Below are 27,289 nucleotides of genomic sequence, written 5' to 3'. Positions count from 1 at the left end.
AAGCCAGTTGTTACATATATAGGTGGGAAAAACAAAGGGACAGGAAAACATTCTGTAGTATTATTTTAATTGCAAACGTAATTTGATCAAAAGCTTAAAAAAATATGAATTAGTGATGAAATGAAATAAATGTATTATACATTTAATTTTAAATCTGTTCATGTTAATACTGGGCATAATTCACTACCGTACGCAACTAGGTATGCAATAGCGATTGCGCACACAGTTCAACTGCGATAGTATGCTAATTCATTGCGATCGCTATTCCCTCTCAGCACAACATAAGGACGCCCCCTTACCTTACACACATCCGCAATGTTTAGCAAGACTGCGAAACCATCTGTACAATGGAGTACCATGGCAGCCTCACGCACACTTACACAAGGTCAGACCTTACTCAGGAATTGCTAACCGCCACGCATGCTATGAGGCTGCATATGGCATCGCAGTGGATAATTTATGCACGCCCCTGCAACGGTGTTGAAACGCACTGGCACGCCTGCGTTCACCCGACCCACCCCCCCCCAGTCACCACCCGCAAACGTCACTTCCTGTCAATCACTCTGCGACAGGTCTGCATAGCCGCGGTGATCGCAGTCCCGATCGCAATAGCCAGTTTGCGCACTGCGATGCATACCATTGCGCAGTACGCAACTATCGTCCGATTGCGTGCTTATTAGCAACTGCGTTCCTTGATGAATCGGGCCCAGTATTTTCTTTTTCCACGTGCTTAGAAAAAACAAAAAATAAAACAATTGGAACATCTCATTTAAATCCATATGTCTGGTATAGGGGTATTTCGGGAACCTGTAATTCCCACGCTTTTGTCTTCGAAGTTATCTCATGACCTAGACCAGGCGTGTGCCACGTGAGGCACTCCAGCTGGGGCAGTTTTGGGGGGGGGGGTTAAAATATTAATCTTTTATCATGATACAGTAAATGTACTTCACTTCCTGGAGGTGTGCATACCATGGTAGGAGACATTCAGGTGGGCAGGGCTTTATGACGCTATTCACATCATCAAGTAGTCGGAGCGGACACATCACCAAGCCCCACCCACCTCAGTAAACCCTGCTGACGACACACCAGAGACTTCGTTCACTGTAATGGGCGGAGCTTGGTGATGAGTCCCGCGTCATGTCCCTGGTACCTCCCAACATGACCCTCTCCAGGAGGGACACAATGCTCTGGTCCTGGACTTCCCTGGTAATTTATGATTGGTGGAGGCTCCAGAGGCGGGGCTACAGCACAGTCCAAGATTCAAATAGGGGAGTCACACCAACTGCCAGTGAGTCCCAGCCAGTGATGTTTGGCAGAGTGTGAAATGACAGTTGGTGTGACTCCCCTATTTGAATTTTGAACTGCGCTGCAGCCCCGCCTCTTACCAGGGAAGTCCAGGACCAGAGCACTGTGGACCTCATTCAGAGTCCGTCGTAAGCGGCCACTCGGTCGTACGCCGAACGACCGCAAAACTGAAAAGGAAGCGATCGCACGGCCGGTCGGTCGTAACCAAAGTGACGCCCATACGTGAACAATGCACCTCCTCTAGCTAACGAGTGATAGCAGCTAGCGATCGAGTCAGTCGTTGTCAGTCGCTGTATGTTAATTTTCTTCTGATGGCTGCGGCCACTTGTGTTGGGTGCAAATTACTCCAAAAATTACCAAAAAAACGCATAGAATAAGCCATCGCCCTGATATTTATTTATTCTTATTATTCGCTAATGCAAACGCAACTGAATCAATTACATGCCGATTAGCAGTGTTATTAGCTACAACAAACGATTATTAGCTGCTTGCATTGGGCCTGATTCAGAGCCGGACGCTATTTGCGCTCGCTCGTCCAGAAAAAGGGGCTGGCTATTTAAATTAACCGTTCGCTCTTTGCGGTCTGTTCATGCCTTTATGTCTGAACGAGTGAACAAAATATGCGAACGTAATTTTGAAAAAAAAGCCCCCTGGCCGCTCGCATCATACGTCATGTCCGCTATTTATTAGATTAATCGAGTACATCGGATGGCCTATGAACTGCTCGCTATTCTTGTGGTTGGTTTTTCCTACTGCTATTTTGCGAGTAGTTCTGACTATAAAACAACCAAGTGACGTGGTTGATGACACTGCTTTATTAATTATGCACACCCATAAAACGCCCGTTTTGACCTTTAAGCACGCCCGCGATCGGATCTCCACTCCCCGTTTTCAAGCACCTTCCCCTGTTACCACCCACAAACGCCTCATCCTGTCACTCAAATTAGCAGGCATTCGCTATTTAGCGAGCACACGATTTTTGGCCGCACTGAGTGGTTCGCGCATGCGTATTAAAATCCGTACGCATGCGCAGTTGTGCGAACATCGGTCGGAACGAACGAGCGGCCGCTTACGAGCGGCTCTGAATCAGGCCCATTGTGTGGCTGAAAATAGAAACATCAATCCTAACATCAGTAACTTTCGATAGTATCGATTATACTCTGGGGCTTGAGAGAGCACGTACCCAACCTTAAGCTGTACGATCAGCCAGGCCTCTAACCTGCTCGCAGAGTGACGTTTTACTACTTCCGGCCTTCTATGTCGGTCGTAGCAGGTAATTTATGTACGCCCCTAAAACGCCCTGAAAACGGTGAGGAACGCCTGCGTTTTCAGACCACCACCCCCGTCACCACCCACAAACGGCCTTTCATGTCAATCAACTCTCGGAAGCCACTTCCTGCTCGTAAGCCGTACGATCGACAGCATTTTGGATCGCAAGGTCTCATACGCACTTGCGCACAACTAACCGTATGCATGCGTGGTTTGTAAACATCGGATGCATACGACCGAGCGGCCGCTTACGACTGACTTTGAATGAGGTCCTCATGTTGGGAGGTATGCTTGTGTAGAGTGTAGAACAAGGAATGACAGTAGGGAGCGGGCGGTGTGGGGCACAGGAGCCAAATTTTTAAACTGATGGGGGCAGAATGCGCCCTTGTTACAGAAAAAATATGGGGGCCGGGAGAGGATGGAGGCATCAGCCACAGCATGAATATGGGATCGGAGGTGCTTAGGCCTAGTGCATGGGGGATATATACGTAACATTGGCACAGAAACAATGACCTGGTCCTTTCCGCCTAGATGGAGGGGGGTCGTTGTGGGTGTTCTCCTCCACACACGGTGAAAGCAGACAGGAACTTGAGCACTTTTTTCTGCTTTCAGTTCCAGTGCATCCGTCTGCCTGAGCGCAGCCTCTAATAACGGCCTGTCCAGCCTGACAAGCCCCCCTCTTCCTCGGCTGCACGGCTACTCCAAGACAAGGGGAAACACTTGACTCGGGGTGTTTTAGGTAAGTACAGAGACCTTTTATAGCCAGAGCTGCCCGCTGATCCCTCATTACAGTCCTTGCAGTGATGGGCAGCTTTTGAACTACAGCAAATGAGGCCAATCAAGATTACTTTCATTTCATTAATTCAAGAGCATACTTATATTTCCACCAGTGCCTCTAATTCCCCTCTGGTCTTGAATTATTCCGTACCGATTATACACAGTCTATTTTTTTTTTTATTCTAATGGATACTAGGAGTCTGGCTCGGTGTAAAACCTTTAATGTCGGAGCTTGGAGCTCACATTGGGTCTCATTCAGACCCGGTCGCAAGCGCTGATGCGCTCGCAACCAGGTCGATGGTCTCCACAGAGCATGCGCACGACGGAGTCGGCTCCATCGTGCGCATGCGCGAGACCCGGTTAGCGACGGGCGCTCCATCGATAGGGGTCTCGTAGCAGACGGGGCGAGCTGTCGATGTTGAGTGACAGCTCGCCCCGCTTGCTGGGCGGGCCGGGGGCGTGCCCGGCCAAACGGAGGCGTTCCAGTCGGAACGCTTGCCGTTTGGGGGCGGCCCCATTGACATCATTGATGATGTCAGTGGGGAACTTCCTACTCAAACAGAGCAGGAAGTTCCCAGGGGCTTACGAGAGCTCAGACCCAACCTTAGGGTCTGCTCGTAGGTCCCGATGGTCGCGATGGTGATGACCATCGCGACCATCACCCTGATCGCAAGCTAAGCTGTGGGTGGTATTCAGAGTGAGCGATCGCTTCTTGCGATCGACTCTGAATGAGGGCCATTATCTCAGGCTTGCCTACCCTCCCGATTTGGCCGGGAGCCTCCCGATTTTCGGGTGCCGCTCCCGGCCCGGAAGCCTCTGACCCTCCCGTCCTCCACCCTGAAAAGATTAGAAACCTCCGCAGCGGGGGAGCCGGTGATGCGATTCGCGCTGAATCGCGTCATCGCGGCCACGGCCCCTGCTTCACACTGCCGAAAATAACGTCATTGTGAAGAGGGGCGGAGCCACGATGACGCGATCGTGCGGCTCCACCCCGAATGTACCACCAACTGGCTGGCCTGCCCCCGGCTCCGCCCCCAATGACCGCACCCGCCCCCCCGCTGTTACCCGACAATCAGCTCCCTCCCGGTAGGCTGGAGCTGATTGTCGGCAAGCATGCATTATCTCCACATAACAAATCACCAATAGCCATGTGCTCTGTGTAGCAGCTGCGATAACTCTAATATGGCAATGCGACAGAGGGCATCATGCCTCCTGCATGCATCAAATTGCGTTAAAAAATGCAACATCGGATTATCTGCGATGCCATCGGCCGGCTAAGTGACCCCCTAAGGCGTACTTGCCTACCCTATCGATTCGACCGGGAGCCTCGTGAAAATCAGGTGCCACTCCCGGCCCCCCGGAAAGGCAGACAAGCCTCCCGGGGCTGCCGACCCACCCTAATCCCCGCATTAACAATAGAAACCCCCGCAGTGCAGGGAAGGGGGGGTAAGGCAATTCATGCTGAATCGGCATCATTGTGACCCCGCCCCCTGCTTCACAATGCCGTTAATTAACGACATTGTAAAGAGGGGCAGGGCCACAATGGCGCAATTGCACTGTCGCTCCCATGCTCCACCCCCAATGCTGCATCATCATAGTGCCACGCCCTCTTTCTGCCGTGACACGTCCCGCCATGGAAGCCTGACAGCTCCCTCCCGGAAGTAGGGAGCTGAAAGCCGGCAGGTATGCCCTAAGGTCACGGAAGCCAGCCAGCGCAGATGCTGGAAAGAGGTCAGGAAAACATCATCACTCCCCGATCATCGGGAATCGGCTTACAAACCTGATCTGCGTCCGAGCTGAATCAGCCCCTCTGAGAGTAATTACAAATGGCCATGACTTGTTTTTTGCTTGCCGATGTATTGCTCTTCAACTCACCCACTCTCGCCCCCAGCAAGAAACCGTAAGAGAGGCGCAGACTGCCAGCAATTGTACTTTTCTGGGCACATGCATCTGCGACCACTATACAAACTCTCCAACCTTTTAAATGGCTAAAGAAGGACAAATTGTTTTATAATATGACACAGTTTATCCTCGCAGCAGTTTCCTTGGAAAAACTTTGGATACAAAAGATCATGAAACACAGCTGACAAAAACACATATACAAAAACCGCAAATAAACTAGGGGTGTGCACCGGCCACTTTTCGTGTTTTGGTTTTGGATCTGGATCTTTCTTCGTGTTTTGGATCTGGATTGGTTTTGCCAAAACCACCCTTCCGTGTTTTGGGTTCTGGGTTTTGTGTTTTGGATCTGTATTTTTTTTAAAAAAAGCATAAAAACAGCTAAAATCACAGAATTTGTAGGTTTTTCTGCTCCTATGCTATTATTAACCTCAATAACCTTAATTTCCACTCATTTCCAGTCTATTCTGAACACCTCACACCTCACAATAGTGTTTTTATGTCCAAAAGGTTGCACCGAGGTAGCTGGATGACTATGCTAAGCGACACGAGTGGGTGGCACAAACACGTGGCCCATCTAGGAGTGATACTGCAGTGGCAGACAGGATGGCAGTTTGAAAAACTAGGCCCCAAACTGTAAATAATGCAAAGAAAAAAAAGAGGTGCAAGATGGAATTGTCCTTGGGCCCTCCCTCCCACCCTTATATTGTATAAACAGGACATGCACACTTTAACAAACCAATCATTTCAGCGCCAGGGTCTGCCACACAACTGTGGCTGAAATGATTGGTTCGTTTGGGCCCCCACAAAACAAGCAATTAATCTGTCCCTGCACAAACTGGCTCTACGGAGGCAAGATGTCGTCCTCATCCTCCTCATCCACCGATTCCTCACCCTCTTCAGTGTGTACATCCTCATCCTCACAGAGTATTAATTCGGCCCGCTGGAATCCACAACCACAGGTCCCTCTGTACATTCTGGAGGCTGGTCTCCCTGGAAGAGTTGATAATTCATTTTATGAACATCATCTTCTCCACATTTTGTGGAAGCAACCTCCTACGCCTTTCGCTGACAAGGTTCCCGGCTGCACTAAACACTCTTTCGGAGTACACACTGGAGGGGGGGCAACTCAGGTAAAATAGAGCCAGTTTGTACAGGGACCTCCAAATTGCTTCTTTTTCCTGCCAGTACAGGTACGGACTGTCTGACATGCCTACTTGGATGCTGTCACCGATGTAATCCTTTAACAGACAGACGCACGCTTGTCGCTGCTGCTTTGAGGATGCAAGTGCGGCTACAGCCCACACAATTCAAAAAGACAGAAAAAAAAAGAAGAATATTTTTATTGTTTGTGGAGCGCACTTTGAGGGTTACACCACCCTTTAACAGACAGACGCACGCTGGTCGCTGCTGCTTTGAGGATGCAAGTGCGGCTACAGCCCACACAATTCACAAAGACAGAAAAAAGAAGAAGAATATTTTTATTGTTTGTGTAGCACACTTTGAGGGTGTCACCACCCTTTAACAGACAGACGCACGCTTGTCGCTGCTGCTTTGAGGATGCAAGTGCGGCTACAGCCCACACAATTCACAAAGACAGAAAAAAGAAGAATATTTTTATTGTTTGTGTAGCACACTTTGAGGGTGTCACCACCCTTTAACAGACAGACACACGCTTGTCGCTGCTGCTTTGAGGATGCAAGTGTGGCTACATCGCACACAAGTCACAAACACATTAAAAAAATAGTTTTTTATTTTTTGGAGCACTTTGAGAGTTAGACCACCCTTTAACAGACAGACGCACGCTTGTCGCTGCTGCTTTGAGGGTGCAAGTGCGGTTACAGCCCACACAATTCACAAAGACAGAAAAAAGAAGAATATTTTTATTGTTTGTGTAGCACACTTTGAGGGTGTCACCACCCTTTAACAGACAGATGCACGCTTGTCGCTGCTCCTTTAAGGATGCAGGTGCGGCTACAGTCCACACATTTCACAAAGACAGAAAAAAAAGAACAATATTTTTATTGTTTGTGTAGCACACTTTGAGGGTGTCACCACCCTTTAACAGACAGACGCACGCTTGTCGCTGCTGCTGTAAGGATGCAGGTGCGGCTACAGCCCACACATTTCACAAAGACGGAAAAAAAAGAACAATATTTTTAGTGCTTGTGTAGCACACTTTGAGGGTGTCACCACCCTTTAACAGACAGACGCACGCTTGTCGCTGCTGCTTTAAGGATGCAGGTGCGGCTACAGCCCACACATTTCACAAAGACAGAAAAAAAAGAACAATATTTTTATTGTTTGTGTAGCACACTTTGAGGGTGTCACCACCCTTTAACAGACAGACGCACGCTTGTCGCTGCTGCTTTGAGGATGCAGGTGGAATCTAGACGGGATTTGGAACCGGGGACACACTACCTCCATCAATTGTCTAAATCCCACTGCACTAATGGCGTATACCGGACGCACATCTAACACCAACATAGCAGTCAAGGCCTCAGTTTTGCTTCAGGATGACTGCTGTCGTACTTCATCCTCATCGCTTGGGACTGTTGGAGGGTCAATTGTTTAGTAAAAGTAGTGATGTTCCTACTTCCTCTCTGGGATGATGAACAACTCCCAGCAGCAGCAACAGCACTAGGAGGAAGTGGTTCTTGATCTTTCCCTATTTTATTTTTATCGGAGAAAGTTTGGTCCTCCATTTATGTTATATTGATATATATACGTGCGGCTAAAGCGCACACAAACACAGAAAATATTTTTTTATTTTTGCTGGAGAGTAGTGCACTTTGTGGGTTACACCACCCTTTAAGAAATGAGCCAGCCAGCTCTTTACTTATGGGACACAGGCGCACGCTTGGCGCTGCTCCTTTGTTGATGCACGTGCAGCCACAGTGCACACAATTCACAAACACAGAAAATATATATTTTTTTGGTTTGGACTGGAGTGTACTTTGGGGGTTACAGCACCCTTTAACGGTCAAGCCAGCCGGCCCTTTACTTATGACACAGGCGCACGCTTGGCACTACTTTGTTGATGCACGTGCGGCTACTGCGCACACAATTCACAAACACAGAAAATAATTTTTTTTTTGGTTTGGACTGGAGTGTACTTTGGGGGTTACAGCACCCTTTAACGGTCAAGCCAGCCGGCCCTTTACTTATGACACAGGCGCACGCTTGGCACTACTTTGTTGATGCACGTGCGGCTACTGCGCACACAATTCACAAACACAGAAAATAATTTTTTTTTGGTTTGGACTGGAGTGTACTTTCGGGGTTACAGCACCCTTTAACGGTCAAGCCAGCCGGCCCTTTACTTATGACACAGGCGCACGCTTGGCACTACTTTGTTGATGCACGTGCGGCTACTGTGCACACAATTCACAAACACAGAAAATTATTTTTTTTTTGGTTTGGACTGGAGTGTACTTTGGGGGTTACAGCACCCTTTAACGGTCAAGCCAGCCGGCCCTTTACTTATGACACAGGCGCACGCTTGGCACTACTTTGTTGATGCACGTGCAGCCACAGTGCACACAATTCACAAACACAGAAAATATATATTTTTTTGGTTTGGACTGGAGTGTACTTTGGGGGTTACAGCACCCTTTAACGGTCAAGCCAGCCGGCCCTTTACTTATGACACAGGCGCACGCTTGGCACTACTTTGTTGATGCACGTGCGGCTACTGCGCACACAATTCACAAACACAGAAAATAATTTTTTTTTTGGTTTGGACTGGAGTGTACTTTGGGGGTTACAGCACCCTTTAACGGTCAAGCCAGCCGGCCCTTTACTTATGACACAGGCGCACGCTTGGCACTACTTTGTTGATGCACGTGCGGCTACTGCGCACACAATTCACAAACACAGAAAATAATTTTTTTTTGGTTTGGACTGGAGTGTACTTTCGGGGTTACAGCACCCTTTAACGGTCAAGCCAGCCGGCCCTTTACTTATGACACAGGCGCACGCTTGGCACTACTTTGTTGATGCACGTGCGGCTACTGTGCACACAATTCACAAACACAGAAAATTATTTTTTTTTTGGTTTGGACTGGAGTGTACTTTGGGGGTTACAGCACCCTTTAACGGTCAAGCCAGCCGGCCCTTTACTTATGACACAGGCGCACGCTTGGCACTACTTTGTTGATGCACGTGCGGCTACTGCGCACACAATTCACAAACACAGAAAATATATTATTTTTTTAGCACTTGGGGGGAGCACCCCTGATGGACAGAGCACCCCCTGGACAACACTACAGCACCCCTTTAGGACTGGGACACTGCACAGGACTTTGGAGTGGACACAGCCCCTATGGAGAACTGACTGCACAACACGGTCCAGCCAGCCCCTATGGACTTTGAAGTAGTGGAAACAGCCCCTATTAACAACAGCAGCACAGCACAACACAGCCAGCCCCTATGGACTTTGAAGTAGTGGACAACAGCAGCACTACACTACACTACACTACACAGCCCTGCCAGCCCTAACTCCCACCCTCCCTCTTCACTGTCCACAGCCGAGTGAGAAAATGGCGCCGACGCGGGTACCTTATATAGGATCCAAATCCCGCGAGACTCGGAAGGCGGGATGATGACGTTTTGCCTCGATTTCAGATCCGAGTCAGGCGGGAAAAATCGAGCCTGACTCAGATCGGACTCGGATCGGGGGTGCTCGGGGGGGTTCGGATTTCAGAAATCCGAACCCGCTCACCCCTAAAATAAACGGATGACGTGCATATTATTTTATATATTTTATACCCTCTCTTAAGCACTGCGATCAAGTCAGTGCCATGACACTACTTAGTTAATTATGCACTCCCATAAAACGCAGTTTGCATAGTCAGGCACGCCTGCGTTCGGATCTCCACTCCCCCGTTCACAAGTACCTTCCCCTGTTACCACCCACAAACGCCTCATCCTGTCACTCAAACTAGCGACCTGGCTGAGTTGAAGGAGAGAGAAATTTCCGATCGCAACAGCTAGTTTGCGCATTGCGAAACTTACACATGCGCTGTTTTGCGAACGTCGCTGGGTACGACCGAGCGGCCGCTTACGACCGACTCTGAATGAGGTCCTCAGTTATTTAAGAAGAGTGCAAAAAGAAGGGACAGAAGAGCATCAATCCCAATGATATATGGGACTCCTGCTAATTATTCATATAGAGAATTTAGACCATGCCCAGATCTCAGATCCTCCCAAACCCCATGTGACCTGCCCTCACCACTCTCATTGCGGAAAAAAAGATCACACCCAATTTTGGGCAGGCCAAACCCATTTCGGTCACTAACCAACAGTCCGAACTATAGGTAAGTATCAAATTTTGATAGCTAGAAGACTGTGGGTTCTGGTCCCATCTGATTTTAGGCATGACCAGGGAATCTAAAAGGGGTGGGTACAAAGTGCCTGAACACTGTCCTGCCCGGGTGCTCGGGGCTGACTGAAAAAAAAAAAAAAAGTGAAGCCGCACCCCCAACATGCCACGCCCCCTTTCTTAGTGAGGCCCAAAATTTGATGGCCGTAACGAGTGGTGTTAGTCTGGTGCAGTCGCACAAGGCGCAGGGCCCAGGGGACATGTGTCTTTGCTGCCCCCTGAGGTAATTTGGTTCAAGCTAAACTCGTTGGCGGTTTCTGCTCTTTGTCTTTCAAGACCACACTCATCTAGGAAGGATTACGGCCGTTGGGAACACCCAGTCATATGTACCGCTTTGGCTGGATAATTCCTGTCACGTTTAGGGTGAATTGTTCTTGATTGATATATGAGTTGTGAATTAAAAACATTCCCCTCCCTCACCTGCGTAGTAAAACATTCCCTTCCCTCACTATACAAATATGGGAGCCACACCAACTGCCAGTGATGTTTGGCAGCACTTGGGGTTTCTAGGTCCAGGGGTTTGGGCTGGGCGTTCATGAGTCCAGGCCCGGTGACAGGGTAAGTACATAGGGGACACTTGTACCGTGCCCTTACGGCGCATATCCACTACACGAGTGTAGAACGACTGTACGATTACAACATCATAATCGTGCAATCGTTCATCATACTGTGCTCTGGATAATGTGCCCACAATGAACAATATGTCGTTCAGTGCAGACACCTTTCCTCAACCCCGAACATACATAACCTGACGATATCGTCAGGTTGGCCTGCATGTTCTAGCAATGACCAGTGGGAATACGCACCGCTGGTCGTTACCGGCATAATTACTGCACGATTATTGAACAATAACAATGTCGTTATCATTCAATCGTTCATTTTAATTGTGTAGTGGATATGCGCCTTTAGATTCCGAAGGGCCCCGAACACTCAGGAATTTCGGGAGCCCAGTTCACGTGTCCCTCTGCCACCTACTGTGGCATGCCCGGCACGACGATTGCGGCTAGATCTTCCCAAGTCCCGGCAGTGACAAGGAGGCCTGGTCGGTGCAGTGTGCATGACGTCGTGATGTCACGCCACTGAATCAGCAAGGAGCTGCCGCGTTTAAACCGCCCACCAGGAAAGACTGAGGAACACAGGCAGTGCAGCAGGTAAGTGTTGGCCGGGGCCTGGGCTGGTTAAGAGAGTCACGGGGTGAGTGGTGGGGAGCTGCAGATGAAGGGGGTGACAGACACAGAGGCTGGGGAATAGGGGGAGGTGTGACAGACACAGGGGCTGGGGAAGAGGGGGGTGTGTGACAGACACAGGGGGCTGGGGAAGAGGGGGAGGTGTGACAGACACAGGAGCTGGGGAAGAGGGGGAGGTGTGACAGACATACAGGCTGGGGAAGAGGCGGAGGTGTGACAGACACAGAGGCTGGGGAAGAGGGGGAGGTATGACAGACACAGGGGCTGGAGAAGAGGGGGAGGTGTGTCAGACACAGGGGCTGGGGAAGAGGGGGAGGTGTGACAGACACAGAGGCTGGGGAAAAGGGGGAGGTGTGACAGACACAGGGGCTGGAGAAGAGGGGGAGGTGTGTCAGACACAGGGGCTGGAGAAGAGGGGGAGGTGTGTCAGACACAGGGGCTGGGGAAGAGGGGGAGGTGTGACAGACACAGGGGGCTGGGGAAGAGGGGGAGGTGTGACAGACACAGGGGCTGGGGAAGAGGGGGAGGGGTGACAGACACAGGGGCTGGGGAAGAGGGGGAGGTATGACAGACACAGGGGCTGGGGAAGAGGGGGGTGTGTGACAGACATGGGGGCTGGGGAAGAGGGGGAGATGTGACAGACACAGGGGCTGGGGAAGAGGGGGATTTGACTGACATGGGCTGGTGAAGAGGGGGGCATGTGACAGACACAGGGGTTGGGGAAGAGGGGGAGGTGTGACAGACAGAGGGGCTGGGAAAGAGGGGGAGGTGTGACAGACAGATGGGCTGGGGAATAGGGGGAGGTGTGACAGACAGAGGGGCTGGGGAAGAGGGGGAGGTGTGACAGACAGAGGGGCTGGGGAAGAGGGGGGGTGTGACAGACACAGGGGCTGGGGAAGAGGGGGAGGTGTGATAGACACAGGGGCTGGGGAAGAGGGGGAGGTGTGACAGACATAGAGGCTGTTGAAGAGGGGGAGGTGTGACAGACACAGGGGCTGCAGAAGAGGGGGAGGTGTGACAGACACAGGGGCTGCAGAAGAGGGGGAGGTGTGACAGACACAGAGGGGCTGGGGAAGAGGGGGAGGTGTGACAGACAGAGGCTGGGGAAGAGGGGGAGGTGTGACAGACATAGAGGATGGGAAAGAGGGGGAGGTGTGACAGACAGAGGCTGGGGAAGAGGGGGAGGTGTGACAGACATAGAGGATGGGAAAGAGGGGGAGATGTGACAGACATAGAGGCTGGGGAAGAGGGGGAGATGTGACAGACAGGGGGGCTGGGGAAGAGGGGGAGGTGTGACAGACATATACAGGGGCTGGAAAAGAGGGAGAGGTGTGACAGACATAGAGGCTGGGGAAGAGGGGGAGGTGTGACAGACACCGAGGCTGGGGAAGAGGGGGAGGTGTGACAGATACGGGCTGGGAAAGAGGGGGATGTGTGACAGACATAGAGGCTGGGGAAGAGGGGGAGGTGTGACAGACATAGAGGCTGGGGAAGAGGGGGAGGTGTGACAGACATAGAGGCTGGGGAAGAGGGAGAGGTATGATAGACATAGAGGCTGGGGAAGAGGGGGAGGTGTGAGACAGAGGGGCAGGGAAAGAGGGGGAGGTGTGACAGACAGAGGCTGGGGAAGAGGGGGAGGTGTGACAGACACAGGGGCTGGGGAAGAGGGGGAGGTGTGACAGACAGAGGGGCTGGGGAAGAGGGGGGATGTGACAGACAGGGGCTGGGGAAGAGGGGGAGGTGTGACAGACACAGGGGCTGGGAAAAGGGGTAGGTGTGAAAGACACAGGGGCTGGGGAAGAGGGGTAGGTGTGAAAGACACAGGGGCTGGGGAAGAGGGGGAGGTGTGACAGACACAGGGGCTGGGGAAGAGGGGAGTTGAGACAGACACAGGGGCTGGGGAAGAGGGGGGGTGTGACAGACATAGAGGCTGGGGAAGAGGGGGAGGTGTGACAGACACAGGGGCTGGGGAAGAGGGCGAGGTGTGACAGACATAGAGGCTGGGGAAGAGGGGGCGGTGTGACAGACAGATGGGCTTGGGAATAGGGGGAGGTGTGACAGACAGAGGGGCTGGGGAAGAGGGGGAGGTGTGACAGCCAGTAAGTTCCCTCACTAGCAGAACACTAAATAAGTCCATGTTCTTCTAGTTTTGTAGCAAACAGTAGACCTCATTCAGAGTCTGTCGTAAGCGGCCGCTCGGTCGTAGCCTAACGACCGCAAAACTGAAAAATGAAGCGATCGCACGGCCGGTCGGTCGTAACCAAAGTGACGCCCATACGTGAACAATGCACCTCCTCTAGCTAACGAGTGATAGCAGCTAGCGATCGAGTCAGTCAGTCAGTCGCTGTTTGTTCATTTTCTTCTGATGGTTGCGGCCGCTTGTGTTGTGTGCAAATTACTCCAAAAATTACCAAAATACCGCATAGAATAAGCCATCCCCCTGAAATTTATTTATTCTTATTATTCGCTAATGCAAACGCAGCTGAACCAATTACAAGCCAATTAGCAGTGTTATTAGCTACAACAAACGATTATTAGCTGCTTGCATTGTGTGGCTCAAAATAGAAACATCACTCCGAACATCAGTAACATTCAATAGTATCGATTGTACTCTGCTCTCTGCTTGAGAGAGCACGTACCCAACCTTAAGCTGTACGATCAGCCAGGCCTCTAACCTGCTCGCAGAGTGACGTTTTACTACTTCCGGCCTTCTATGTCGGTCGTAGCAGGTAATTTATGTACGCCCCTAAAACGCCCTGAAATCGGTGAGGAACGCCTGCGTTTTCAGACCACCACCCCCGTCACCACCCACAAACGGCCTTTCATGTCAATCAACTTTTGGAAGCCACTTACTGCTCGTAAGCCGTACGATCGACAGGATTTTGGATCGCAAGGTCTCGTACGCACATGCGCACAACTAACCGTACACATGCTGGTTTGGAAACATCGGATGCATACGACCGAGCGGCCGCTTACGACCGACTCTGAATGAGGTCCAATATCTTAGAGCAAGCTAACCTGCGGGCCTGCTCTCCCAGGTATGAGACACTCAGCCACAACCAAACCTAGCCTATCACAGCCATTTCCAGGTGCAAGGCCTAATGACCTGCTACCAGGCTGAAAGGCCCAACACCCAGAGTGGCCTGTGGATGGAGCCCTCCCTCTCCTCACAGCCACACCCCCAGGACCCATTCCGGCTTTTCACAAAAGCCGATATTTCTAGTCTGCTTTGTCCAACAGACTTCTCCTGGGAGTTTTAAAAGACATGGGACAGATATAGAAGCCATTCCATACTTCTCCAGTGCTTCTATCACAATATATGTATATAGAGAGAGAGATATATAAATATATATATCTATTATTATTTATTACCAGTTATTTTATATAGCGCACACATATTCCGCAGCGCTTTACAGAGAATATTTGGCCATTCACATCAGTCCCTGCCCCAGTGGAGCTTACAATCTATATTCCCTATCACATGCACACACACTAGGATTAATTTGTGTTGGGAGTCAATTAACCTATCAGTATATTTTAGGAGTGTGGGAGGAAACCGGAGCACCCGAAGGAAACCCACGCAAGCACAAGGAGAATATACAAACTCCACACAGTTATGGCCGTGGTGGATCTATATATTATGTATATTTATATATATCTATATATAACAAACTTCCTGCTGTATATACAGTAATGTCCTTTATTTGTTCTACAAATCTTTCCAGCAGATTGTGGATTGCAGTCTGTGGGTTGTAAATTTGGCGATCACTCTTCAATAACTGTAAAATATAGCGGAGACCCTGCCTACCTATACTATCTGTACATGTCCACAGTGCATGTGCTGTAATTGTGCAGAAAGTGTACATGAGTTACACAATCAGATAATGGAGGCTTGTGCCCCAGTGTAATCAGAGGTAATGTGGTGTCCCAGCCACTCATTGATTATGATAATGCTGCTGTTATTTTCCAACCAAAATTTTAATTGGAAAAATGCAAAATATAGCCTGCGAGCCGTTGTTTTCCCTCAGTAATGCTGTGCGCCCCACCGAGGTTCCCGCCTAGGGTCACAGATCCAAACAGCTACAGTGGGACATTTCATCATAAAATGAGCACGTTAATTTGCTGCATGTGTCATTTTTACTGTCCCGCGTCCCCATTTTAAATGCATAAATGGCACATTAAACATGGACCAAGAGAGCATTGCTTAGTAATAACGGAGCTCTGCAGCACAGAGGAGGGGAGTGCGGAGAGTGGTCTTAAAGGGATATTATACAGGCAACTTTCTCAAATACAAAATAGCATGTTTGTTCCTGCTGAATAGCAGATGTGCTCTCACATTGTGGGGGTTCCCTTTGTTCCTGAGAAACAGGTTGTATAATGGCTCGTACATACGGGACGATCAGACAACAATCAGATATCATTGTCTGATCGTCCTGGATGTTCGATATCAAACATCCAGTAACATGCACCAACCCACAAACGACGTAACTACCTGTGATTTGATGATCGCGGGTCCCTATAGCAAACAGGCTAACCTGGTCGATATCGACCAGGTTGGCCTGCATGCACCGCATACATGCCTACTCTCCCGGGAATCGCGGGAGGCTCACGATTTTTCGGGTAACTCCCCGCGATCCTGGAAGAGTAGGCATATCTCCCGCATCCCGCCCACTTCCTAGTGAAGTGGGCAGGATGAGGAGATTTTACCTGAAATTATCGGGTCCGTCGGGAAGGGGCGGGGCTAAATTAGGCAAATTGCGTCATTTAGCCACGCCCCCTCCTCACGGACCCGCCAATCGCGGGGGTTTACTGTAAAGGGGGCGGGGCCTAATGTCGTCTATCGTCTGGCCCCGCCCCCCGAAGAGGATTGCAGCAGGTCCCCTCCTGCTGCTCCCGGAAAGCTGCCCAGCAATGTAGGTAAGTATGATGCACAGGCGATGGACGATATCGTCCATCGTTTGGTCTTTTGAGGGGTTAAAAAAAAGAACGATATAAACTATATCATTATCATTTATATCGTTATTTTTATCTGACCGTGTGTATGCACCATTAGAGTTTGGAGGGCACAGATGGGGGTGCAGTGGGTGCAAAGTGCCTGGGCATGCCTAGGAGCCCAGGAGCGCAGAGGAGGAGTAACTAGGAGTTTAGGTTCAATAGAGGGAGTGGCCTGTGTGCATCCTCCGGGCAGGAAGCGCCCCCCTCTCTCACCCGCTGATTTCCACAGTAGATTCTAGCACTTGCCAGATTCTACTGTGCAGGGCCGGCTCCAGGGGTCAGAGCACCCTGTGCTGGCCCTTCACATGGCGCCCTCTCATCGCGCGCGCCCCAAATAACGTCAGGCTGGGGGTAAAGCCCAGCAATCCGTCACTGGCTGGGCTTCCCCCAGCCCTCTTCCGTCAGTGAATGGGCGCCCTCTCATCGCGCGCCCCCAAATAACGTCAGGCTGGGGGTAAAGCCCAGCAATCCGTCACTGGCTGGGCTTCCCCCAGCCCTCTTCCGTCAGTGAATGGATGCCGCGCGCATGCGCGCGGCATCCATTCACACTCCGGGGGTCCGGCACCGCCGCACAGCTGCGGCGGTGGGGGTCCCCAACCTCCCAATTAGACCACCCGCGGGCCACTCCGGCTGAAATCGGGATGCTGGGGAAGGGTGCCGCCCTCTAGGGGTGGCGCCCTTGTGCGACTGCACTGGTCGAACACCCCTAGAGCCGGCCCTGCTACTGTGCATGCACTTGTCTCTGAGAAAAAATAAAGTGGGTGCCATTTTCACAGTGCTTTCTGCAGTGCACTTGGGCAGATATCCAGAAACGTGGCTCTTGTGCCCTATTACCAGTAATACCAACTGAGAGGTAAGTATTTGGAATGGGAGCAGAGTGTACACAGCACCTGCACAAATGATAGATACACCCATGGTAACAAGGCCTCCCACAGTGCGGAGGCTCACACCGTAGGAAAGTACTCTCTGATCCCCATCCAAGGTGTAGGTAAGTATGAAGTGTGAGTGTCAGTGTGTGTAATAACGTGTTTCAACATTCGGTGTGTGTCCCCCATGGTTTTTGTAATATTTTTTTTACAGTGGAACGATAGGTGCCAGCTGGCCCTTTTTGTCCGGGTGGGTTGGCACTTCTGGTTCTCCAAGTGCCGGGATGCCGAGACAGGCTTGCTGGGACCTGTAGTTCCACTGTAAAGTACAATATTAAATCTTTTACACCATTCTTCCCACATCCACCGCCTTCAGGGGTGCAAGGAAGAGTCCTGTGCTTTCAGCCTTGGGCTAGTTGATCCGCAAGATGGGGGTCCCCATTTTAGCTTTGGAGCCCTCACCTTCCGAGGATTCTCAGCCCTGCTATAGTGTAAGCCCACCTGCTGTTTCAGTCCGCTGCTAGTTACTGGTAAATCGGGGAAACTCCACGCTTTTTTCCCCCCAATATTCCAGTACTAGACCAGGCTGAGAGGTCTGGGGCTGGTTGTGCGTTTGGGAGGGGACCCCACGCACTTTTTAAATAAATAAATGCACTCTTTAGTCTTTATTTAAATCTTTAAACACCAAAGCATGCACATATTATACTGACCTGTGCAGTGCTTGGAATCCGCTGCCGACTGCCAGCGGATTCATGCTTTGATTTGTCAGCAGAGTCTATTGAAAAGGGGGAAATCTACTGATCTCACAGACGGCAGGAATCCCTGAGTATAACCATCACATGTAAATAGTCAAATACACTGATTATTAAATTTGGGTTTTTGATCGTAAAACATTCCGGTGATGTCCATCGATTACGTTGGGAAGTCAAACAAGATTCTTAGTAAATGTACCCCTTACAATGCAGTGTTTGCAATAAATGTCAGAATTTCATTGCAATTTTCGTGCACAGTTTAGTCTAATTAGCATCATATACATCAGTGGCAAATGCAGGATTTGGCCAGTCCATGAAGAGGGCATAATTAGGGGTCTATTTACTAAGCAGTGTTAGGAGACAGAGTGAAAAGTGATAAGAAAGTGATAAGGTGCCAGCCAATCAGCTCCCAACTGTCATCTCACATGCTGTGTTTGAAAAATGACAGTTGGAAGCTGATTGGCTGGCACCTTATCACTTTCTTATCACTTTTCACTCTGTCTCCTAACACTGCTTAGTAAATAGACCCCTTAGTACTTAACCAGCTTTAATATACGCCATACAAAGTGTATTATGTGTCATAATCCCAGCATATAGAGGACCAGCGATCACAGTAAGCTATTAAATGCAGCAGTAGGGCCATCCTGCCTGAGCTGAATGTTTTTATTTTAGATGTGGGCACCATTCCAGACTATTGGAGCATGTCCGGGAGCCTGGAGGAGCAGCAGAAGAACCTAGCATTACCCTGGACATATATGTACATATTGGGCTCTATAGCAGTGCATCCCTAACAGTGCATGTTTTCCAGATCTCCTAGTTGGTGCACAGGTTATTTAATACTGGCTGATACATGTTAAACGATCCACAGGTGGTGCTAATTATTTCATTTGTGATACTGAGAAGAACATGCAGCACTAGTAAAATTCTATTATATTACTATTTCTATTGTGATCATGGTGTTTACTGGGGAGGGGGGTTTCAAGGCATACGGAAACCCCCCCCCCTGCATTTGCCTATGTACATAGGAGAATAGTGTCTGTAAGTGATGGGAATAGATGGACGCAACTTGATATAATCATCAATAAGTAAACAGCCAATCAGAAGCGGTTATGTAGTACAGCTAGTATCATCTGCATCATTTTTACACCAGCGAACAATATGCCTCCTAAACGTCCCCCCAGGGCATGCTGCACCCCCTTTCCATACTCATCTTATTCCTCCCCTCCCTCTGTCCAACTGTCTGGGAATAAGGAGCCACAAGACTATTATAGGTCCAAATCTACATTCGACACATTGATATATCAAAGGCTGCGTGTTATTGAGCTGAATACTAAATGTAAAATACCAACTATTATCCACCGTTCCACAGGTGGTCCAAGGGAGTGGTCCTATCACGGTAAAGGGGGGGTGTAGCCATTATAACAGCCCCTCCCTTCCCCTGCATTGCTGGGGGAGGGGTCTCGATGATGCAATTCATAATGAATCATGTCATCAAGTCTTGTGCCCCACGCATTTCACAGGATCTGGGAGAAACCCCCAAAGTTTGTGAGTCTTCCAGAAATTCCTGGAAAGCAGGCAACTGCCCCTAATCAGGGCTGGTCACGGCCTCCAAATTGATAAGCAATTGTAAGTCCTGCAAAAATGCGTCACGCAGGACGGGAGATTGGGGTCGTGCGCTTGGCGAACTTGTAAAATAAAATTCTAAACATCATTTTCTAACTTATCCATTTCAAAACGTATTTGAATTACCTTCATTACCCTTCTAATCCCTACCTAATAAAACGTACAGCTCTGAAAGACAATGTTTTCACCATAATCTTTCTATGTAAGTGCGGACAGACCGCGCAGCCTCTGCAGAGCTTTGCTTCCCAGACACGAAGAGAGAAATTATTAATGTTTGTGAACAGGATATGGTTGGTTAATGCTGCACCGTCCAAGGTTATTAAAAACCTAATGTAGTATTATCACTCCAGAACCTGAAAATAATACAAATTGTATCACAATACCTGGTTGATGCATTGTGTCTGTTCTTTGTAAATAACATTTGAACTGATTAGATTTTGAGTGACAAAAACAAAATCTTCTCATTTTGTCAACGTGAGATTAAAAATTGTGTCTAGCGTGCAATTAGAGGCGAAGTCTGTAAAGAAAGACAAATGAGCAGAAAAACAAATTGCAGAAGGAGTAAACGGATTATTTCCACGCAGGTGTTTTTTTCTTTTTTTCTTTTTTTTTAAAATGCGCCTTTTCCGTTTTACTCATCAGAAGAAGCGCCCAGAATTAAAGTTGATAATAAGGGACGGATGGGTGCCTTATTTTTTTTTGCGCTCTGCTGTGTTTTTTTATTCTTACTTTGCGGTTTTTATGTAGACGCATTTTATTTTTCCGCATATATAGTAACGTTTAGAAGAATCTGCGGCCAGCCAGATGATTCACAGCAGCACACAGGCGGCAGTTAAGTTCAACGCGATGTCCGCCATGTGTTGTTCTGCAAGGCACATCGCAGCCAACAACAAAGAGGTGCGCAGCGGAAGTAGGAGGGGCTAGACCATCATCTAGCCAATCAGAGCATATTAATCAGTGATAGGCAACCTGATACACTTCAGGGGCCACATTGTGCGGCCCTCTAACCTTCAAATTGCAGCACATAAATGAAAAGTATAATTTTAATAAAGGAAACACCTGACTATAATATATCAGCAGGCATTTTAAACAAGTGTTATAAGCTATAATAAACAAATCTGGAGTTTGGGCGCACCAGGTGACGTCTAGGAAGGCTGCATGCGGCCCGGCAATGATTTATACATTACAGTGAAGGCAGGGGCGTTTCTAGAGAGGAGGGGACCCGTGTGCAGTCTCCGACACGGGCCCCCTCCTTTCTCTCCCCGGTGGCCGGCAGCGCACTGAGCTGTGCGCGGTCAGCGCCGGAGTTATAGACTCTGAGCACTAGAGTGCACCCAGAGTCTATAGAGTATGCAGAGGCCACCAGGAAAATTGCGGCGGCCATTTTCCTGTTCTGCGCATGCGCAAACGACGGGAAAATGGCAGTGGCGGCCACTTTTCAGTCGTTTTTATAGCGCCGGACCCCCGCCGATGTGGGTCTCCGGAGAGGTAAGTAATACTATGGGTGCAGGGTGTGCGGTGTGGGGCCCCCCTGGACTCGGGCCCGTGTGCCCCGCACACGCTGCCACCCATTATAGATACCCCCGAGTGAAGATTAGTGTAATAAGAAGCTCCTATAACCCTGCGGCAGGAAGATTGTGGCGTTATTATCACCAGGACTGCCAAGAGGTCGGCCAGCGCAGTACTAGGGGGGGTGTTAGCCGGGGAAGCAATCGGGAAACCGACTGCCTATATACCGGCAGCCGGCTTCCCGACTGTCTTATCCCGGCAAGGGTGAAATGCCGGGCGTCTAGATGTAGACGCCCTGCATTTCCCCGACGCCCGGCATCACGATCGTAGTGGGGAAAGCCGCGGGGGGGAGGGTCAGGTTTAGGGCTCCCGGGGGGGACTTATGGTTAGGTACCCCCCCCGGGAGGGTTAGGGTTAGGCTAGGGGGAGCGAGGGTTAGGGTTAGGCACCCCCCGGGGGACTTAGGCTTAGGTAGCGGGGAAGGGGGTGGTTAGGGTTAGGCACTTGGGGGGAAGTTAGGGTTAGGCACCCCTAGGGAGGGTTAGGGTTAGGGGGGTTAGGTTAGTGGATACTTACCTTGCCACGATCGGGATTTCCAGCGCTGTCGGGCTTCCGCTGCGTCGCACTCTGCTCCTGTCGGGCTGCCGCTGACGGGAATCGAACGAACCGGCGGTATTTCATGCCCGTTCCGGTAGCCGCGTTCAGTGCAGGGGAACAACTGTGGAAGCTGCACGTACCATCTTGGGGGCGTGGCTTCTTGGCACTAGGGTCCCCTTGGAACTCCTGGTCAATGCATTTTCATAGGGAAGAAAGTTTATGCATCCAAGCTGTTTCATGGTTTATTCTGCTGGATTTCTCCTAAACTCAGCAAAAATGATCAGATCATTATCAGGAATATGGATAAATGCACTAATGAAATTGTCACCAGGGTGGGATTTCCAGGCTGGCAGAATGATAGTTGGCGGTCAGCTGCGATTCACACAAGTGGTGATGTCTGTCGACCAAAATACACCACCCGGATCTTACTGTGACACTGGCACCTGCTAATTTCCAGACAATGCTCCGAGAATATTCTTTACATGACGCTGCTCAATATTCAGTAATCTCAGATTATTTGTGTAAATGCTAACACTACCCTTAATCTTTATCTGTATGTGGTGAGGTCTTTAACAATTGTCAGACGCAGACTGGCGCATGTGGCGAAACCTCCATCTGAGCTTCGCCCGTTCAGGAGAAAGAGATCCTACAATTATCACAACATTCTCATGGGCGGATTAACATATATTATCAAAATGTGAGGTTAAAAGGGAGAGACTTCAGCTGGGGCAACTGCGTTGTACTTACTCAAGTTTGGGCTTCAAATGTGATGTGACTGAAGGTCAATCCAGTAATAGAATTGATATTTACATAAAATGATGGCTAATATATGCCCTTTCTGTAGCTTGGGTGAACGAGTCTGCTGCCTGCATTCAGTCCGCTCTGCCGTAACAGAAGTGATGATGTGCCACACAGACGGCAAACTCAGGTACGCTGCCATCTTTAAAATGGGATCTATTGATATCACAACTGACACCTTTGTATTTAAATTGTATTTAAATAACTTTTAGTAAATGTGGTATATATATATATATATATAAATAAACTCTTCCAATTAAGTAAATATCAATAAAACACACATTTATGAGAACATTTCAGGAAATTTCGCAACCTCCCCGATTGCGTAGCTTCAATTGTTATTCCAGAACTGAAATCTCCAATGAGGCTACACTTTGTCAGAGAGGGGGGGACCTGTCTCGCCCGCCCTCACTGGTTTCTATTGCATTTTAAAACCCTCAAAATGGCAGACTTCATTACATGTGCCCCTAATATACCTCTGTGATGTCATTGGCTCTTAGCATATGTATAGACTGCAGTACAGATAAATTAGACCACAGGTTCTCAAACTCGGTCCTCAGGACCCCAAACAGTGCATTTTTTCCAGGTCTCCTCACAGAATCACAAGTGAAATAATTAGGGATGTGCGCCGGACCATTTTTGCCGGATTTGGATTTGGATTTGGTTCTAATTCGTCGTCCGGTTTTGGATTTGGATTTGGATTTGCCAAACTGCGGTGACTGGCTTTGGATTTGGATTTGGATTTGGATTTTTTTACAAAAATTGACAAAAAAAGCTAAAATCACATAAATTGGTCTTTTTTTTCTTCCTAGAGTATTATTAACCTCAATAACATTAATTTCCAGTCAATTTAGACCATATCACAGCTTATAATATTGTTTTCAACATTATTGGCCAAAGGTTGCAGTGAGCTGACTGGTTACTAAGCGACAAAGCAGCGGCACAACGACACAGACACCACAGTATAAAGCACATCTATGACACATTGCCACACAGCAGTGGCAGAAATGAAAAGTAGTGCACCCACCCAGTGGGGTACGGCCAGCAGAGTCACAGTACTTGTTTACAAAGTGGGCTACGGCCCTAGGAGTCACAGTGCACAATCTTATTAGCATTACACCGCACATAGGGCCTGATTCACATTACACCATAAAGTAGTGTCTCTTATTTATGTTACGACACACAGTAGTGCCCCTTTTACACAATGCCCACAGTAGTGACCCTTTTACACAATGCCCACAGTAGCGGTGTCCCTTACACAATGTCCCCCAGCAGTGGTGCCCCCTATGCAGTCCCCTTAGTAGTACGGTCCACTATGCAGTGCCCCCAGTTGAATGCTCCCCAGTAGTATGCCCCCCATTAGCAGGCCCCCCCAGTAGTATGTCCCCCATTAGCAGGCCCCCCCAGTAGTATGCCCCCCATTAGCATGCCACCCAGTAGTATGCCCCCCCAGTAGTATGGCTCCCCCAGTAGTAGGCTGCCCCAGTAGCAGGCCCCCCCAGTAGTAGGCTGCTCCAGTAGTAGCCCCCCCTGTAGTATGGCCCCCCCCCTGTAGTATGGCCCCCCCTGTAGTAGGCCCCCCCAGTAGTATGGCCCCCCCAGTAGCAGGCCCCTCAGTAGTATGGCCCCCCCAGTAGCAGACCCCCCCCAGTAGTATAGCCCCCCCAGTAGCAGGCCCCTCTGTAGTATGGCCCCCCCAGTAGTATAGCCCTGCCCAGTAGCAGACCCCCCCCAGTAGTGCAGACCCCCCCAGTAGTATAGCCCCCCCCAGTAGCAGGCCCCTCTGTAGTATGGCCCCCCAATAGTGCAGATCCCCCCCAGTAGTATGGCCCCCCCAGTAGCAGACCCCCCCCAGTAGTATAGCCCCCCCCAGTAGCAGGCCCCTCTGTAGTATGGCCCCCCCAGTAGTATTGCCTCCCCCAGTAGCAGACCCCCCCCAGTAGTGCAGACCCCCCCCCAGTAGTATAGCCCCCCCAGTAGCAGGCCCCTCTGTAGTATGGCCCCCCCAGTAGTATAGCCCCCCCCCCAGTAGCAGACCCCCCCAGTAGTGCAGACCCCCCCCCCCAGTAGCGCCCCCGGACCTTTGACAAGTAAAAAAATAAAAAAAATAAAACTTACCTGTATCCCCGCTCCCGCGCCGTCCGCTCTGTCACACGCTGAGGAGGGAGCCGGAAGACGGAGCTCATGTGTGAGCTCCAGCCGGCTCCCTCCGTGCAGCAGCCAATGAGAGTCTGTGTGACTCTCATTGGCTGCTGTAACAAACACACAGCTGCCGCTGGCGGCTGTGTGTCTGTGTCTGTGTAGGGCAGAGCGCTATCACTGCGCTCTGCCCTACACGCGAGGAGACCTGATGTCGGATTCTCTAGTGAGAATCCGGCCTCAGACGGCCGCCGTTCGGCCCCGAACGGGGATCCGAGTCAGGCGGTGAACACCCGAACAGGGTTCGGGTGGACTCGGATCCCCAATGTTCGGAGCGGTTCGGATTCCACAGAATCCGAACCGCTCATCTCTAGAAATAATTAGCTCCACCTGTGGATCTTTTAAAATATGTCAGTGAGTAATGACTACACCTGTGCACCTGCTGGGTGACCTGGAAAACGTGACCTGTGTGGGGTCCTGAGGACCGAGTTTGAGAACCTCTGAATTAGACGATGCATTACTTTCATAATGAATTCCATTTAACGGATCTCTGTACAAGAACGCAAGTGCGCAGCTGCAAATTGGCACATGGACACATCCTATTTTGAGTCACTTGGAACTTGGAGGATCCGTCTTTCCGTTATATTGTCCGTTTTGGGAGGCAGCAAAGAGCGGGCACAGAACCACCCTGTCTTGTGGTAGTGTTGTGGCACGTATCTAAATCTCAGTGCTATTCGAGTGGTGCGTACAGGGAAGGGAAGACTGTATGGCCGATCACTTGCCCCTGCCATGGGGCTGGTGCAAGTGCTGATACTAAAATACTGACGGTTGCGGCGCTGGTGGGTTTACGCTTGCAGATGCACAAACCCCCGCATTAGCCCTACAAAATATCGCATTGGCATAAAACGGTAAATCGGGCTTCCGCCGGTGCCCACAATTACAGCCATTTTCTGTGTGGTGTGTGACTCAGGATCAGCTCCAGAAAGTCAAAACAGTTCCTGGAGTTTGAGACCTTTGCGACCCAGAGATCCGTATTTTTGTAGCAAATTGCTCCGGTCTGACCTTATCCAAACCTGACCGTCGGGAGAGTCATACGTTTGTACAAATGAGCTCTAAGCACTACTATCTAGTATCTACATATGTTTTACATGGCAAATTACATGTATATATAGTTATACCTCTTTTACACCAGAGCTAAAACCCGAGTTATTGTAGGGTTAACCCGGGTAGCTCCTTGGTGTAAAAGGGGGAAGGTAATTTGCAGGGTTAAACGCAGGAATATCCCGTGAAACCCTGCAGTGTAGACGGCGCGATCCGGGCCACGGTGACCTGGATTGTGCCGCATGCCTGCCGATTGGCCGGCTTCAGTGGCGCTTGGAGATGACGTCATCTCCGAGCGGCCACTTCAACGCCAGAGAAGCCGGGTCTCTGCAGACCCGGCTCCGGTGTGAATGGCTCCGGCTCAGGAATATCCTGGGTCGACGCCGGGGAAATTCCGGGTCTGAGCCGGATTGGAACCCTGTTCCAACCTCCGAGTCAGACCCGGAATTTAGGTCTAAAAAGCAGTATTAATAAAAAAATAAAAAAATAATAAAAAAAAAAATATTTATATATTATTAATAAATTAGCATGTTTTTAAAAGAAAAAAAAAACTCCATCCCTGAAAATATAATCTATTTTAACCTCACAGATCAAACTACTAAAATATATAAATTCTAATTCCTTGGATGCACAGCAAAAAAAATAAAATAATTTAAGCAGAAAAATAAATTAGCATTTATGATTAACACGTATAATACCTACATTGCAATTCTCTATAAAAAAGCAAAATAGGAAAGAAAAAAAAAATCCCCGAAACATCATTTTTAATTAACTGATAAACTATTAATCACATTTTTGCAATGTTAGGTGACACATTATTCATTTAGATAGGATGACTGTGAACTTAAACTAATCACATCTGATTTGCCCACATAGACTTGATTGAAATACATTTAACTAGCACATACAGAAAGGAAAATGTGTTTTTTTTCCACTAATCTTCAGAGTATGCTGCAGAGTTAATAAGGGCAATTTTTTTCCCCTTAAATGAGACCACCATTTCCTAATCTGCATATCAAAATCAAGAGCAACTTAATTGCAAAACACATATTCCTGAAATCTAATCACTATACAACTTTATGGTATTTT

General features: G+C 49.3%; 1 long non-coding RNA gene across 2 annotated transcripts in view; it reads left to right on the top strand.

Moving 5' to 3' along the window:
* Positions 1-27,289, top strand: part of LOC148500954 (uncharacterized) — a 71,013-nt gene that overhangs the window by 13,516 nt on the left and 30,208 nt on the right. For both annotated transcript variants that reach the window (XR_015870095.1, XR_015870096.1), the window contains one exon: positions 23,007-23,090. This is a non-coding gene — a long non-coding RNA (uncharacterized LOC148500954). The remainder of the gene's footprint in view (positions 1-23,006; positions 23,091-27,289) is intronic.

This window comes from Taudactylus pleione, unplaced genomic scaffold (genome assembly GCF_031769625.1).
Source record: "Taudactylus pleione unplaced genomic scaffold, aTauple2 ptg000537l, whole genome shotgun sequence".
In the NCBI taxonomy this organism is placed as follows: Eukaryota; Metazoa; Chordata; class Amphibia; order Anura; family Myobatrachidae; genus Taudactylus; species Taudactylus pleione.
This window is presented reverse-complemented; position numbering and strand designations above follow the sequence as displayed.